The 17,503-nt window shown below is 42.2% G+C and overlaps 1 protein-coding gene across 2 annotated transcripts in view; it reads right to left on the bottom strand.

The window, feature by feature from the left end:
- The window catches only part of SLC6A5 (solute carrier family 6 member 5), a 65,182-nt gene extending 64,665 nt beyond the window's left edge, over positions 1-517 (bottom strand). For both annotated transcript variants that reach the window (XM_042906486.1, XM_042906487.1), the window contains exon 1: positions 417-517. The gene's annotated coding sequence lies outside the window, so the exon portion shown is untranslated. The remainder of the gene's footprint in view (positions 1-416) is intronic.
- Positions 518-17,503: the final 16,986 nt, after the last annotated feature.

Here is a 17,503-nt window from a genome sequence, read left to right as displayed (position 1 = left end):
GGGCACAGCTCTGGGGCCGAATGAGAAGCTACATCCAAACCATTCTAAGAGTCTGGGTGATTGGTGGAGCTGACAAAGGAAAGGCCCTCTGTCACTCAGCACTGTGGGAGCATTTGGAGAGTGTGATTGCCTATGACAACTCATGGTTCAGTGATTCCATTGTTTCATGAAGGCCTGGTTTCACTGATACTAAGAGAAAAATGTGGATTGTGCCCCCACATGGGTTATTCAAGGTGACATTGTCAAAGACATTTCCAAAAATTGTTTTCTCCTTTGGAACTTCATTCTGTCATTTTGGGCATTAAAATGGGTTTTTTGTTTTACACTATAGAAAAATATAAGCATAAGGAAGAAAATAAACATCATCTCACCGGGACTCTTTTGTTTGTAAGGGACAGAAACAAACTCAAAATTACCTGAAGCGCAAGGTACCAAGTAATGGCGAGGTCAAGGTACAAATGGAATGGACTTCAAGGTGGGCTGGATCCCAAGCTGCCCACAGTATCAGGATCCTCGCTCTGAGTCTTGGACCCCATTGGTCCATCTGCCACATGTTTTCAGATTGTCATGTCATAGAAGTCATGCCATCCAGAGTTCTAAGTTCCCATTTTCATAGACTATCGTCTACAGGGAAAGAGAAAGCTATATCTCTACTTCAGTTTGGGAAGTTTTGGGAAAAGACTGTAAAAGGCCAGACCCTGAGACAAGGCCTTTGATGTAGGTGGATAATTTGGGAGGGTGTCCTAGATGAGGGAGCAAGGAAAGTAAGACAGGGGTGGGAAAAGAGTCAGTAAGGAGAGCACTAATGAGTGAGTGAGTTACCACTGTGGGAAATTGTAGTTTAGGCCCACTGGGGACCCTCTGAGGCACCATGTGGAACAATGGCAGAAATCTCCCACCAAGGGACAAGGAAGGTAGGAGGCAATTTGTCACAGACTCTCATCGCTTCCTGGCTGAAGACTGTTCCTGAGGCTGTTAATCCCCAGTTCTTGTGGGTACTCTGCACTTGAGCTGGGCAGGTTTCCATAGTGCTGGAAAAAGTTTCTACAGTTGTAAAATGGAGATAATAAATCTTGCCCAACTCTCAAAACTGAGGTGAAGATCAAATAAGATAATAGAATGGAGAGAGCTAGTCAATTGTGAAATACCATGCAGTCATAAGAACTTGAATCTGCTACTCCACTGTTCATGGATCTGAGGCCCATAGATCCTTTCTGAGTCACACAGGTGTCCATGTATGTATGTGTGTTGCAAGACAAGGGTGTTTCTTGAAGAGGAGCATGATTGAGAAAGTCACTTATCCTAAGGATAGGGCCACTGATGGACCTAGAACAAGAAAATGATCCCATGAGCCAGATGTGGCCATCTGCTAGCTGTATCCTCCACTATTTGTACTCTTTTTCTTCCATAGTAATTGGGTTTAGCTGGGCACATAGCAATCCAGTTAAAGATGACATATCCTTATCTTCCTTAGAGCTCAATGAGCCCTTGTCACTAAATTCTGCCAACGAGGTGTGAGCAAACGATGTGCACCTTCAGGATCTTGCCTTAAAAACCTTGAGCGTATGCTCCCCCTTCCTGTTGGCTGAGAGATGATGAGAGCTGCAACTACCTCTAGACCCACAAGTAAAAGCTACATATTAAGAATGGCCAGGCAGCCTACCATCTCTTAGCTAGGACAGGAAAGACAAATAAATGTATCTAGTTAAACGGGTGTCCTTTCAGGTTTCTTTGTTATAGCAACTTACACTTTACCCTAACTAACACGCTGCATGTTCCATACAATGTGCAACTGAGCTTGCCCTAGGTGGGAGCTTGAGTCTTCTGTCAAGTTGAGGCAGTGTCCATGCAACCGACTACAGGATTACCTGCCATTCTGGTTGATTGGAAAACCAATGGGCCATTTTTCTTAAAAGCCATTTTCTGTCAGCCTACCCTGCCAAGGTCACCTACAAGAGGCAAGCAGTGTCTATATCAGATTAAGGGCAGAGCATGTGTCAAAGAATACTCCGTCATTCTGTGTGCTGTTGAGCTGGCTCCCATTAGTTAGCTGTACCCCACTCATGAGAATAGGTATTTGTGTGCCTGCTAGGATCCAGACACTGAGTTTGGTACTTCATATCATAGCCTTAAGGCAGGTGGTATTTTTCAGACCAAGAAACAGTCTCAGAGGTTGAGTGATGCAATACAGAGCCTAGGTGTCAAGGTGGATTGGTTCAGTCTACAGCCTGTGCTTCTTCTACTACATGGACTGCCTTCAAATAAAACGCCTACTTCCAAGTATGGTTTGAGGTTGCTTAAGTAAAGCTGGCATCTACCTATTGAGATGAGAATCCTAGGGCTTGGAAGTCCTTCCCCCAAACCATTCACTAGTCCCTCCCCAAAACCATTCTAGGCTTTTATACTGTGAGAGGATTTTTAATGTCTGTGAGCAAGTGTGACTATGCACCTATGAGCATGTGTACTGGGTACTTTTGAGATCTGATGAAAGCTATGGAAACATTCACACCGTTATGGGTTGAATTGTGTCCTCCCCCCAAAATATTTTGCAGTCCAAAGTCACAGTAACTCAGAATGTGGCCTTGTTGGGAGGAAAGTCTTTACAGAGGTAATCAAGTGAAAATGAAGTCATCAGGGTAGGTCCTAATCCAATAAGACCAGTATCCTTATGGAAAGAGAAAATTTGGACACGGAAACAGACAAACATAGAAGATCTTGTGAAGGGACATAGAGAAGATGGCCATCAAAGGAGGCTTAGAATAGATTTCTCCCTCACGGCCCTCAAAGAAATCAACCCTACTGATTGATACCTTGATCTCAAGTTTTTAGCCTCCAGAGCTGGAGACCACGACTTTCTGTTGTTTAAGCCACCCAATCTGTGGTCCCGGCAAAATGATATAAAACTACACATATGCACATACACCATGAGTTTTGCACACAAATTCTGGGGATTCATCCATGGACCCCTGTTGAAGGACCACTGCAAAGTTCTGTTTCCTGAAAACATTCCAATGTCCATAATAATGACAATCCTAATAAAAACAAAGAACTGTTTTAAAACACTGTTCTAAGGGCTTTACATGTATGTAATCATTTAATGTTTCCAGTAACAGCAGCAGCCACAAGAAGCTAATACAGATTTTGGTACTTGGAAGTGGGATGCTTCTCTAATAAATATTCAATAAACTTGGTGGTTTAAAACCAGATATTCATCTTCTCAAAGTTCTGTATGCCAGAAGTCTGCAATCAATATCCCTGGGCTAGAGCAAAGGTGTTCGTAGGGCTGTGCTCCCTCCGCATGCTCTGGGGAGAATCTATTCCTGCCTCTTCCAGCTTCTAGAGACTGCTAGCATTCTTTAGCTTGGGGCCACATCTCTCCAATCTCTGTGTCTGTCTCCACATCACCTTCTCTGTGTGTGAAAATTGTCACCCTTTTATAAGGATACGTGTGATTGCATTTTGGACACCTCTGGATAACCCAGGATAATCTTAACATCTCAAAGTTCTTAACCTCATCACATCTGCAAAGAGGTTTTTTGTTTTGGGGGGATTTTTTTGCCATAGATGGCAGGCACAATAAAGTCACCCCCCCCCCAAATTCCCCAAAATTTCAACCCATTAAGGCATCAGCTCAAACCCAAAATCTCATCTAAATATCAAGTCAGAAGAAGTCCCAAATCTCATCATTGATAAATCATCTCCATGAAACTGTATGATCCATCCTAGGACAAACTTCCTTTCCATCCTGGAACCAATAAAATTAGAAAACAAGTTATCTACTTCCAAAATACAACAGTGGGGCAGGCGGTTATAGACATTCCCATTCCAAAAGGGAGAAGATGGAAAGAAGAAAGAGGTCAACCTTTCAAAATTTCTAAACCCATCAGTGAAAATTCCATCAGGTGTCAAGGCCTGGGAACAATCCTCTATGGCTGGAGGTTCTGCATCTGGGCCCATGACTTGAGGCACATGCTATTGATATGCTCACTTTACAGATAAGAAAAAGGCACTAAGTGGTAAAGAACCTGCACAAGATCATATAGCCAGTGAGAGGCTGATGAGGGTGATGTTCCCCCAGGCTGACTGCAGGGACTCCCTCCACAGATGTTCTCTGGGTTTATGGAGGGTCCCAGAAAGGTATGGAGACTGTTGCTGCAAATGAAAAATACCTTCCTAATAATATTGTCTTTAAAAATACTTCTAGAGCAAAAAAGCACACATGCCAGCTGTACTTCGCACCTCCTGTCTCCACTCTTTGTGGTTACCTCGTTGATGAAACCAGACTTCTCAAAGCATGAACACTCAGAAGGAAGAAGCCCTGGGAAAACTGGATGCAGTTTTGACAGCGGGTTCAGATGACTGTCCTATACAGGTCATGCATGTTATAGAAGTTCCTATATTGGTTGAGAGTGTGGGCTTTCGAGTCAGACCTAGTTTGGGGTCTTAGCTCCTCTACTACTAGCTATGACTTCAGGCAAGTAATTTTTAACTTCTCTATGCTCTAGTTCCCTTTTTGGGAAATGAGATAACAATAGGACCTATGCCATGTATTTGGGAATGAGTGAAGTAATATATAAAAACTGCTTAGCATAGTCCTTGATATATATGAGCTGTTGCTAATATTATTATTTTTGTTATTTCTCTTTGTTATGGAGTGATCTCTAGAGCTGATACCGTCTGGTGATGGTGGTTTAAAATCTGATCAATTCAGAGACTACCAAACTTTTAAAAATATTTTTAAAAGGGGATGCCTGGCTGCCTCAGTTAGTAAAGCATGCAGCTCTTGATCTCGGGGTCATGAGTTCAAGCCCCAGATTGGACCTAGAGCTTACTTAAAAAACAAAAAGTATACATATCTTTTTAATTTTTTAAAGTTTATTTATTTATTTTGATGGGGTGGGGGGAGAGATTAGGGGAGGGGCAGAGAGAGAGAGAGAGAGAGAGAGAGAATCCCAAGCAGGCTCCACGCTGTCAGCACAGAGCCTGATGCAGGGCACTTATTCATGAACCGTGAGATCATGACCTGAGCCGAAAACAAGAGTTGGATGCTTAACAAACTGAGCCACGCAGGCAGCCCAAAAGTATACATGTTTTTCCGAAGAAAATGTCTCATGCATCTTCAGCCCTTTTGTTACCCAAACAAATTCTTGTGCCCCTTTCCAAGTTCTTCCTAAAAAGCAACAAGTGGGATCGTTAAGTAAATTCAATTTTCATCCTTCTAGATCTCACAAAATACATACACCTCCCTTTCTTTTCTCTTTCCCGTAGCTCTCTGTGTGATGGGGGTGGGGGATAACCTTTAGGGAAGAAAGGGTTACCAGATTCATAAACCAGTGTTCCAATTACTGAGCTTTTGAAAAGAAAGATGCCATAATTGCCCAAGGTGAAGGGAAAAGAAAGAGGTAAGAAAGTAAATTATCATGAGGATAGACGGTAGTAGCTTTCTGAAGGCCCAGGAAGTATTTTCCCCTGTCTTGCCTGTCAAGAGACATGAGGGAATAAAACTGCATACTAATAGGGTGCCTGGGTGGCTCAGTCTGTTAAAGGTCCAATTTTGGCTCAGGTCATGATCTCATGGTTCACATGTTTCAAGCCCCACATCAGGCTCTGTGCTGACAGCTCAGAGCCTGGAGCCTGTTTCAGATTCTGTGTCTTCCTCGCTCTCTGCCCCTCCCCGGCTCATACTCTGTCTCTCTCTCAAAAATAAATAAAATATTAAAAAATTTTAAGAAAAATTGCATACTAGCCAGAAAATACTTGTATTGCAACCATTCCTGTGCTAGATCTTTCTCCTCTATTTACACACACACACACACACACGCACACACACACACTGTAAAGGATAACTTTGTCAGGACAATCCAACTAAAGTGGGGGATAAGGATGAGTTGAAAGCCCAGACAGTGGGTGTTCCTCTGCTACTGGTGTGAGTGGCAAGGAAAAGCAGGATAAAACAAAATAAATCAAGAAAGATACTGGAGGAACAGTTATCTGGAGTTGATGTCCTTTAAACTACTGTTAGTTCCTACATCCTGTCTTTGATTACAGCCTCCATCTTTAGAAAGCCAAATGTGGACAAGGTCAACACAATTGCTTACGGACACCTGGCCCAACACGGGCTGTTGAATATCTTTTGGCTGATCTTGTGGTTTTTCTTAATGGAATCACGTTTGTTCATTGGGGGTCTTATAAGCACATGGGTGTATTGTCTTTTGAAGCAATGATGGGAATTTTTCCCGCAGTAGCCCTCTAGATCTCACAAAGCTGCCAATTTATAACTCCTTTCACTGACTTCATGTGAAAAAGACTTCCCAATTGGGTTGATGTTTGACTTGGTTTACTTTCTGTACACTGTTCACACTGTATGAACTATGTTTATTTATTCAGTAAATAATTATTGGGCAGTTTCTCTAGGCAAAGTATCCCTGAGAATATAATAAACTAGACAGATGTACCCCTGACTTCATTAACTTTACAACCTATCAGGGAAGAGGATTATAAGGCTATTGTGACGGAGTATGATAAAGCTTGTATTAAAAACAGCAAACATTAATGGAATGATTATCGGGAGTGAACTACAAAGGGCATTAATATACATTAACTAATTTACCCCCTATGAACATTAGATAAAGTTAATAATTTCTTACTCCCATTTAATAGACAGAGAGGATAAATAACTTGTCTAAGGTTACCAACTAGTAGGCAGTTGAGTTGGGTGATGGACCTGGGCAGTCTGGCCTCAGAGCTGGTGCTTTTAGCCATTATGCTATAATTAAAGAAGCTCTAGGTGCACAAGGTCAGCAGACAGAGCTCTTTAATGAGCAGGATTTAGTCAGGTAACTGTAAGTATTTCCAACATAAACACTTTTAGCTTCAAGTAATGCTCAGCCAACAGTGGCATAAATAAGGAGGGAGTTATTTTTCTATAGTAAAACGTCTGGGGGTGTTTCTAGCATTGGTGCAGAGGGTGTAGGAAGTCTGGGTTCCAGGAGGGGCCTCCCACTGCTCTACCACATGTCCATGTCCTTAGCCAATCTCTGGAAAAGAAAGCTAGGGGGACAAGAGGCTGAGAGTTTTTGCTTGCATACCTTTCTCTTATCAAGAAGGGAAAATCTTTCCAGATATCCTATACCAACTTCCTCTTACAAATCATTAGCCAGAACTGGGTTATGTGCCCACCTCTGGACTAGGACAAGGGCCCACCTTCCCTGAGACCAACAAATTTCTAGGATTCTGTTAGGTAAAAAGAAAAGGAAGGGTGAATTTTGAGTTGGTAACAAATAGGGTCTGCCAAAGGGAATCCCAAGTGCAAAAACTAAGCAGAAAACCAGAACATGACAAAAACAAGGGGTGGGAAGAAGTTTGGTGTGGCTGGAGATAAGCTTAACAGATGGCAAGAGGTGAGGCTGGGAAGGTGAGAGCCCAGACCATGAAGGACCATGCATGACACCTTAGTGAGTATACACTTTGTCCTGTAGACTGAGGAAAATCAATAAAGAATTGTAGACAGGGCATGACCTGAGATGACTTATCATTTTTTTGCAGCTTAGTTAAGAATATTTGAAGGGAACAAGAAAGATGAGAGGCAGGGAAACTAGTTGGGAAGATGTCCTGAGCTCTTGCACATACATGGTGGTGGAGTGAGGTAGGCAGCCACATTTGGGAGGGAGAGCTAAAGATGGTGATTGGATTTGGGAGCAAGGGCCGAGGGGCACAAGGGAACTGTGAGGGATATTATCTGTATTTCTGTTAGTAAAAACACTTTCATGAAAAGACAGAACTGCCAAAACCAAGCCTTGGGATTCAAGTTCACAATAGTGAGTTGGCAATTACTACAGACAGAAATCCACAAAGGTCATTCAGTTTTGTAAATTTGAAATTTATTTTACACACACACACACACACACACACACACACACACACACACACACTCATATTAAATAGTTCCTCAAGGCTTACAATAAGAATCCCAACTCACACCATTAACATTGTTACTCCATGGAGGCATCTACTTAATTTAGTTGTCTCTTCTGAAATCTATCTCTATGATTTCAACATAATCATACTATTTCTTGACTTCCAATTATTGAAGACAGGATTTAGATTTCTCCCTGTTTTACCTCTCCATCTTCCGTCACACACGTGCACAAGTCACATCCAGCCCCCAAGCTTCACAATGATATCCCAATATCACTGTATCATAATTTGGGGTTAAAACAATATTCAGCATTTATTATGGTTGTGTGAATATTATTCACAGGGGAGACATGTTGAACATTATGATGCACTTTCTTTCCTTTACAACTTTTTTTATTATAAATTGCCTAGCTTCCTATGATCTAAAAGTAAATCATTATGTAACTCTCCCCTAGAAATGTAAATATTGTTTCAATATATTCAAACACATTAGCTTATCTAATGATATCATTTTGTTTCTTGAATACATCCATTGGTGAGCCTTCAGTCCTCCTGTTCCAATGTGGACTGGCTGCTCTCTAACTAAGCCTGTGCACCAATTACCTATTTCTGCACCACAAATTGCTTTAAAATGTGGTGGTTAAAGACAACAATTATTCAGCTCAATTCTGCAGGTTGGTGAATTGGGCTGAGCTCTGCACACTGGTCCTCCTAGGCTCAGCTGGACTTCCTTAGGCATCTGCAGTTAACTGCAGCCCTGCTTATGGGGCTGCGGGTGGAGTGGCTGGCTATAGGATGGTATGCCCCATGATCTCTTATCCTCCAGTGGGTTAGCCCAGATTGCATGGTGGAGACAAGGGCTGCCTAGACAGAGGAAGTAATTAACCAAGACCTCTTGAGGCTGGGATTAGAACTGGTTTGGTATGACTTCCATCACATTTTACTGGCCAAACAAGTCACAATGGCAGTCTATAATCAAGGGGTAGAACAGATTCCAAGTTTCAGTGAAAGATTCTGAAAGTCAGTCTGCAAAGAGCACAGATATGGGAAGGTCACAAACTGGGACTATCAACTGAAGCAACTCAGCAGTCTGATGCATAGCCATTGTGCTGGGGTCTCCTCTCACTACCATCAGGTTTCTGAAACCATAGCAGTGATTTTAACCGCATACGCAGGAAGATGGGGTTGAGAGGGGTGGGGGTGAAGGTCGTGGCTCAGCTGGTGCTGGTATCTCTGAGGGCACTGTAGATTCTACAAGTGTTGGGAAGACTGGATTTAGCTGTTGCTCAAGAAAAAGGTTCTTCTGCCAGGGTGAAGAAGTGGCCAGTGTGATCCTCTCAGGAACTGCAAGGAGACAGGAAGCAAACAGGAAGAAGCAAGTCCCTTCTTCCTTCTCCAGCCCTCCAGTTTCCTTCTAGCAAGCCCCTTCCTCATTAGCACAACTTAACAGGGAGCCAGCTGGCCAAGGCAGAAGGGGTTTTCAGAGTCTGGACCTCAGCATCATGTAGCAGAGTATTAGAAATATGAGTTTGCAGTTGTGAGACAATATGCTAATAATGGGCAGGTCCTGTTTTCTGTTTTTTATGTCTTCCTTATTTGTTGCAACTTCCTAAAAAAGATGCGTGTAAGATAATTTCTTTAGGTCTTTAATGTCTAAAATATCATCAACCTACCATCACAATTACAGTTTGAGTGTATCCTTACGGTATTTTGAAAGCATCTCTCCATTATCTTCTAGCATCTACTGTGGCCACCAAGTCTGATGCCATGTGTATTTCACTACCATGTTTTCACTGTTGATTGTTTGTTAGGATTTTCTCTATTCCCAGTATCCTGAACTTTCATAGTGATTTGCCTTAGTTCTATTTTTTTCCCTTTCAATTTCATTTTGCAAAGTGCTTAGTGGGCCTTTTCAATTTAGAAACTCAGTTCCTTAAGTTCTGAGAAACTTTATGGAAATTTATTGAAGTCTTTGATAACTACTTCACTTATTTTTTCTCTATGGTATTTCTATTAATCACTTGTGGCATCATCTAATTTTCTTAACATTGTTATTTTACTGTCAACTGAGTAATCCTCCTGTAGTTTAATAAGGTGCCCCTACCTTCAGCAGTGCCTCGTATTCCAAGATATGAATCCTTCTGGTTTCACCTCTCCCAGGGTACATCTTAACTCTGGGATATGGACAGGTATTCACTTGATTGTGTGGGGCAGGGCCAAAGACACAGAGAGTCACAATAGTTCCTCTTACACAGACTTTCAGCCCGTTCTTCTGTTGGTAGCCCCACCTGAGCTCTGAATTCCAGATGTACTTGGTGCCTTCAATTTCTGAATCTCTGGGAATCTATAGCAGGAACTAGTTACCTTCTTGGTGTCCCCCACGTTAGGCTTTGCTTTCCATTTCCATTTCCATTAGGTCTGCTAAGTCGATCTCGTTTGCCCACCTGCTTTTATCTCTTTCAGTCTACCTCTGACTCTGTCAGTACCACTGGAGAGTATCTCTATCGAGAGGCAACAAAGACATGATCGTCTTAACTGAGAAAGATGGGGGATATGCTTCAGAGGTTGTGCAATAATGTCCCCCAATGAATCAAGGTATCTGAGACTTTTTGTAGCCCCCTCCCACACTGAATCTGTGATTTGCCAATGAGATATTAGCAAATATGAGTCAAGCAGAAGCTTGAGAACTGGGTATTATTCTCTGATTGCTAGGAACCCCAAGACCACAGGGTGAAGAAGCAAAAGCCAGCCTCCTGCAAAGTGAAAGACAATAGGGAGGGAGAAGTTAACCATCCCAGCAGATCCCAGCCCTCAGTCACACCAGCTACCAGCTGACTGCAAAAAAGTGAAATCAGTTCATATCAGCAGAAGCGCCACCCACCTCAGCCCAGCCCAAACCACAGACTTACACACTTGTGAACAAATAAAATGATTTTTGTACTAAGCCATGAGTTTTGTTGTGGTTTGTTATGCAAGTACTAACTGATACACAGATGTCACGTTGAAATTTCCTCGTTTATTTCCTGTGTATTTAGGGATCACAAGTCAAGGCTATGCTGTTTTTGTTCTATGTGTTCCTGTAAGGCTACACTTCTCTTTATCCCTTTATCTCCATTTTATTATGGTTTTGGAAAGAAATAAAAGTAGACATTCAAGTCAATTCCATCACATTCAACTGCAAGTCTCCATTCACTTCTTCATCTGTCCAAGAGATCTATACTGAGACCTAGTGGATATTAGCACTTGTGATGCAGCTCTCATTTAATCTGTACAATAACACACTGCATTAGGCATTGGTTTCCCCTTTAACAGATGAGACCACCAAGACTCAGTGAGGTGAAGGGACTTGCTGGAGGTCACACAATTAATAAGGAGCATTGCTAAGATTTGTTCTCTCAGCTTAGTATTAACAAAGCCCCTGGCAGTTCCAATAGGCTTTGTTGAACGAGAAAATAGATGGCAGAGCTGCAAAAGCTAGGGATGGATGTAAGACGCATCACTGAGTAGACTCGGCCAGCTGGCTGACTGGGTATGAGAGGTGAAAAAGAAACAATGACTGTGAATCCCACGACCATGGGATAGCACCACAGACAAAAGGGGACAACAGAGGCATGGACATCTTAATTGGGGAAGGTGAAAAATGCGCTTCTGAGGGGCTATCCCGGATCCTTCTTGTTCTCCCCTGCATCAAGGTTCTGCTGAGCATGGTTGTCAGCACTGTTTGTGGTCTGCTTGTATTGGGGAAGATTGGTTGGTGCCACTTACAGGACGTTTTCTCAGGGTAAATGGTAGTTCCTGATCATGCTCCTCAGTGGCGGGTGGGGAGCTAAGCCCTGTGAGGTTCAATATGGTTAATGGCTGTCAAATGGTTAAAACTCCAGGCATTGCTTGGGAAGTATTCCCAAAAGGCCGCCAAATGACTCTTGTGCTCGGTGTAAGGGAAGTTAAGTGCCGAGAAAAGTGTGTTCAATTTAGATCCATCTGGTCTGTTGCTTCTCCCCTTTCTTTTTCTCCAGGAAAGAACTATTCAAAGATACCTTGTGATTGCTTTAACCTGCTAGGAAGCCAGGGTGTTGCCTGCCCAGCATGTTGAAGAGCAGAGAGAAAAACTGTTCTAATTCTAATTGGTAGCAAGCTCAGCTCAGAGCAGAGCTCACCATCCAGGGTGCTGGCTACCCAGGACACAGACCTTGGGAGGAAAGAAGGGTGTGTGGTTCGAGAACATGTCTAGAAGAAAGCAGAAGTGACCTTTGCTAAATATGGTCTCTTACCATACCTTCTAGCCAGAATGTGAACACCTGGAAGCTTGGATGAACAATGTCACTGGGTTCCAAACAAGAAAACCAAAACCATATATTCTGGGTTTTCCAAGCATGCCCAACTCCAAATACACATTCTCAGCATTGGAGCACGAGTCTGGAGTAACTGGTCAGTGACTCTATAAACTGCATGGGCTTATAATAAAAGACATTCAACTATGGAACCCTACATGGCTGTTACTAAAAATGAGGTAGATAATAACTTACATTTATGAAGCATTTAACCATATGTCAATCACTATTCTATGTGTTTTACTGCTTTTTTTATTTTCAGTTCCCCCACCCTCACCCTGGGTAACCTCAAGAGGAGGTCCTGTTATTACCCTAGTTTTACACGTAAGTATACCCAGGCTCAAGGAAGTAAGCTAGATGGTTCAACATCTATAGCTGGTTTCTCTGTGGTTTAGCTCTGCCCTATTCCATATGTCGACTTTCCACAGGCCAGATTTTATTCATGGATGCAAAATAGCTTCTGGCAGAAACTGAGGCCACATAATGCCTCATTCATATCCAGGAGGAGAAAAAGAGTGACAGAGAAACAGAGAGACAAAGAGAAAGAGACAGAGTCAGCCCTTTTCCTACCACCACACACCATTTCTAAACTTTATTCCAACAAAACCAGACTGAACTAACTAGGAGAAAACCACATGTTGATTGGCATAGCCTAAGTAACTCATCCCTGAACCATCAGTGGAGCAACAGGGCTGGGATGGTCCTGTGTGATTAGATCAGTCATGGCCTATCCCTGAAGCTTGGGATGCAGGCCATCCTTACTAAATGGCAATGGCTACTTTCAAATGGGAATAGAGATAAATGTAAGAGCAAGATGAATGTCCATTCATTTGATCCTCGCAGTACTCTGTGAATTAGATCCCATGGAGAGATGAGAAAAATGACTTCTGAGAAGTTAAGCAACTTGCTCAAGATCACAAAGCTAGTAACTGGCAGCACTGGAATCAAAACCCATGTCTATCTGACTCCAAAGCTCAGGTACTTGGCCACTAGACTCTATTCCCCAAATCTTATACACTGCATGGGTCTCTGGTTCCCTCTAAGAGAAACCTGTTCCTGTGATCACATCTCTCTGTGCTGGAGAACTCCTTGGGTCCAGGATGAATCTCCTCGAATATAAAACAAGGACTCTTCAGGGAGCCTAGGCTATGAGCTCAGCTTCAGAGACCTTTGGATTTCAGCCTCACTTTGGGGAGCAGCGCACGCCTACCTACTTGGGCTCTGACCAAGAGATTACTCTACAACCAGGACAGACAGTTCCTATTCTCTCAGTGGTCATTCATCACACAGTTACTGAGCATCTGCTCTCTGAGGACTCTGTCTGAACCAAAGCCTGAAATGTTGTTTCCAGTGTCCTTGTCTAGTCTTTCATTTTGGTCTGTTCCTTTCTTTACTACACCCAGAAGCCTTCTCCTCCTCCCGGAGTATAGGGTGGCTCTTTGTCTCATACCTGCATCCAGCCCATTTCCTTTCTTTGGGCCCAGCACTTCTAGGACAATAACTATTTGCCTCTTCCGAAAATTTCAGTTAATTAACAATGGCTGCCTTGAGAAAGAGGCAGAGTCCGTATCCAGCCTCAGAAGGCAGGCGTGCCATAATCAATTAGTCATGTTTGCCATAGGAGGAAAGGTTGGAACTGCAGCCTGTATGGTGGATATTTGACATTCCTGGGCTCATAAACTGGCTGAAGCTTCACGTTTGGGACTCACAGAACCAGCTGCCCCCATTACAGCTCCCTGAAGGTGAATTTCCTGTGCTAGTATAATACTGACAATCTCTGGACCCCTACCTGCCTCTTGCATAACTCTGAATGAGGCTGAGCTTTTTACACGCTAGGTACCAAAGGATGGAGCAGTCTGGAGGGAAAGAAAAACAAGGCTGATAAGATCTGATATAGGCCAGAGAGCTCTGAAGTGTGGTTTAGAATGTCTGGGTTGAATGCCACTAAGCACTAACTCATTCTACGACCCTGGGCAAGTCTTCGCCCCTCACTCGGCTTTAGTTTCCCCATGTGATGATGGGCTACATCAGGAATCGTTGGTGGGGATGAAACCACTTCCTAGGGGGCGATTTGTATTTCTATAGGGACATTTTCAGTGTCACTGTGATTAGAGGCTGTTTCTGGAATTCAGTGGGCAGGAGACAGGAATGGTAGATAATCTATTACATGTAGGACAGTCCCTCACAGTGAACTGTCCCTCACATCTGTCCCATGTCCTACTGGACACTCATGTGCAGGAAAAATTTGCTCATAATTACCTGATGCTGAAATCTAGCTCTGCTTTAAATATGAACACAATTCATTTTTGGCACAACTGGTATACATCAAGTTTTTGAAAAATGGAATTATCACATAAATCAAGTGTAGAGTACATCTTAAAATTGTTGTATTGAGTTGTGATTTACATACTATAAAATTCACTCATTTTTAAAGCATTATCAGTTAAGTGTTTAATCAGTTCAGTGGTGCTGGTAAGCTTGGTAAGTCGTGCAACCATCACCATGATGCAGACTCAGAACATTTCCATCCCTTGCACCTGTTTGCAGTCAATTCCCACTCCCACCCCAACCCTAGGCAACCACTGATCTGCTTACTGTCTCAATCGAGTTGTTTTTTCTAGAAATTTTACATAAGTAGAACCATACAATATGTAGTCTTTTGTATTTCTCTTTTTTAACTTAGCATAATGTTTTTAGAGGTTCATGTGTATCATGCCATGGATCATTAGTTTGCTGCTTGTTATTGCTGAATAGTATTCCACTGAAGTGTACTGCACATTTCTTTTCAATCCATCACCAACTGATGGACATTTGGACTGTTCCCCTGTTCTGTTTTGTGAATAACGCTGCTGTGAACATTCCTGTACAAGTCTTTGCATGGACGTGTGTTTCTATTTCTCTTGAACATGTACTTAGGGTAGGATTTGTTGGGTTACTTTATTATTATTACTATTACTTTAATCAAGAGCTGTTTAAACTCTTTTGGAACTCATTCTGGAAAACTGACACTACTAATGGTGTCTGCATCACCAATACAACACTCTTGCATCCATGTACAGCTTACACAGGCATATACACTGAATCATATACATGATTTCATGGCTGGTATAGGCTCTGACTTCTTCCTAATGTCTCTAGTTGGATTGTACCCAAACATGCCTATATTAAAGTATGTATTATTTCTAATAAATTACTTTCTTTTAATTGCTCCTATATAATAAGGGTATGAGGATGATTTTTTAAAATCATGTATATGGATTGCTTATATTATTTATGAGTTTCAGGACAGTAAAGAGGGTGTATAAAATATTTTTTAGAGAAAGGGGGTCTTGAGACAGATGGGGAAGGACTAATGACTGTCAGGGCGCTGATACCTGGGAGTTTTTAAATCCTGTGCTCACAGTGGCTTCATTAGAAAGGCTGGTAATCCGGATTTTGAAGCAAACAGCAAATCAAAGCAATCGTCTTACACTGGGGGCTTTGATCATCTGATTATGGCCGAGCTCTTTCAGGCCAAAATTGGAGACAGAGGAGCAAACCAACCCAAGAAAACATCTTGAAAATGTACAGGAAGAGAGGTGACTGGGTGGCTCAGTCGGTTAAGCATCTGACTTCGGCTCAGGTCATGATCTCACTATTCCTGAGTTTGAGCCCCGTGTGGCGTTCTGTGCTGACAGCTCAGAACCTGGAGCCTGCTTTGGATTCTGTGTCTCCCTCTACCTCTGCCCCTCCCCTGCTCTCACTCTGTCTCTCAAAAATAAATAAGCATTCACCAAGAACCATAAAATACCTAGGAATAAACCTAACCAATGATGTAAAAGATCAGTATGCTGAAAACTATAGAAAGCTTATGAAGGAAATTGTAGAAGACATAAAGAAATGGAAAAACATTCCATGCTCATGGATTGGAAGAATAAATATTGTCAAAATGTCAATACTACCCAAAGAAATCCACACATTCAATGCAATCCCAATCAAAATTGCACTAGCATTCTTCTCAAAGCTAGAACAAACAATCCTAAAATTTGTATGGAACCACAAAAGACCCCCCGATAGCCAAAGTAATGTTGAAAAACAAAACCAAAGCAGGAGGTATCATAATCCCAGACTTTAGCCTCTACTACGAAGTTGTAATCATCAAGACAGTAAGGTATTGGCACAAAAAGAGACACATAGACCAATGGAATAGAATAGAAATCCCAGAACTAGACTTACAAAAGTATGGCCAACTAATCTTTGAGAAAGCAGGAAAGAATATCCAAAGGAAAAAAGACAGTCTCTTTAACAAATGGTGCTGGGAGAACTGGACAGCAACATGAAGAAGAATGAAACTAGACCACTTGCTTACACCATTCACAAAAATAAACTCAAAATGGAAAAGGACCTGAATGTGAGACAGGAAACCATCAAAAACCTAGAGGAGAAAGCAGGAAAAAAACTCTCTGACCTCAGCTGCAGCAATTTCTTACTTGACACATCCCCAAAGGCAAGGGAATTAAAAGCAAAAATGAACTATTGGGATCTCATCAAGATAAAAAGTTTCTGCACTGCAAAGGAAACAATCAACAAAATAAAAGGCAACCGACGGAATGGGAAAACATATTTGCCAATGACATATCGGATAACGGGCTAGTATCCAAAATCTATAAAGAACTCACCAAACTCCACACCCAAAAAATAAATAATCCAATGAAGAAATGGGCAGAAGACATGAATAAACACTTTTCCAAAGACGACATCCAGATGGCCAACACACACATGAAATGATACCCAATGTCACTCCTTATCAGGGAAATACAAATCAAAGCCACATTGAGATATCACCTCACGCCAGTCACAGTGGCTAAAATGAACAAATCAGGAGACTATAGATGCTGGCGAGGATGTGGAGAAACGGGAACACTCTTGCACTGTTGGTGGGAATGCAAACTGGTGCAGCACTCTGGAAAACAGTGTGGAGGTTCCTCAAAAAATTAAAAATAGATCTACCCTATGACCCAGCAATAGCACTGCTAGGAATTTACCCAAGGGATACAGGAGTGCTGATGCACAGGGGCACTTGTACCCCAATGTTTACAGCAGCACTTTCAACAATAGCCAAATTATGGAAAGAGGCTTAATGTCCATCAACTGATGAATGGATAAAGAAGATGTGGTTTATATACACAATGGAATACTACTTGACAATGAGAAAGAATGAACATGGATGGAACTGGAAGGTATTATGCTAAGTGAAATAGGTCACTTAGAGAAAG

This window comes from Panthera leo, chromosome D1 (assembly GCF_018350215.1).
Source record: "Panthera leo isolate Ple1 chromosome D1, P.leo_Ple1_pat1.1, whole genome shotgun sequence".
NCBI lineage: Eukaryota > Metazoa > Chordata > Mammalia > Carnivora > Felidae > Panthera > Panthera leo.
The sequence above is the reverse complement of the archived record's forward strand: the minus strand, read 5'-3'. Positions and strand labels throughout refer to the sequence as shown.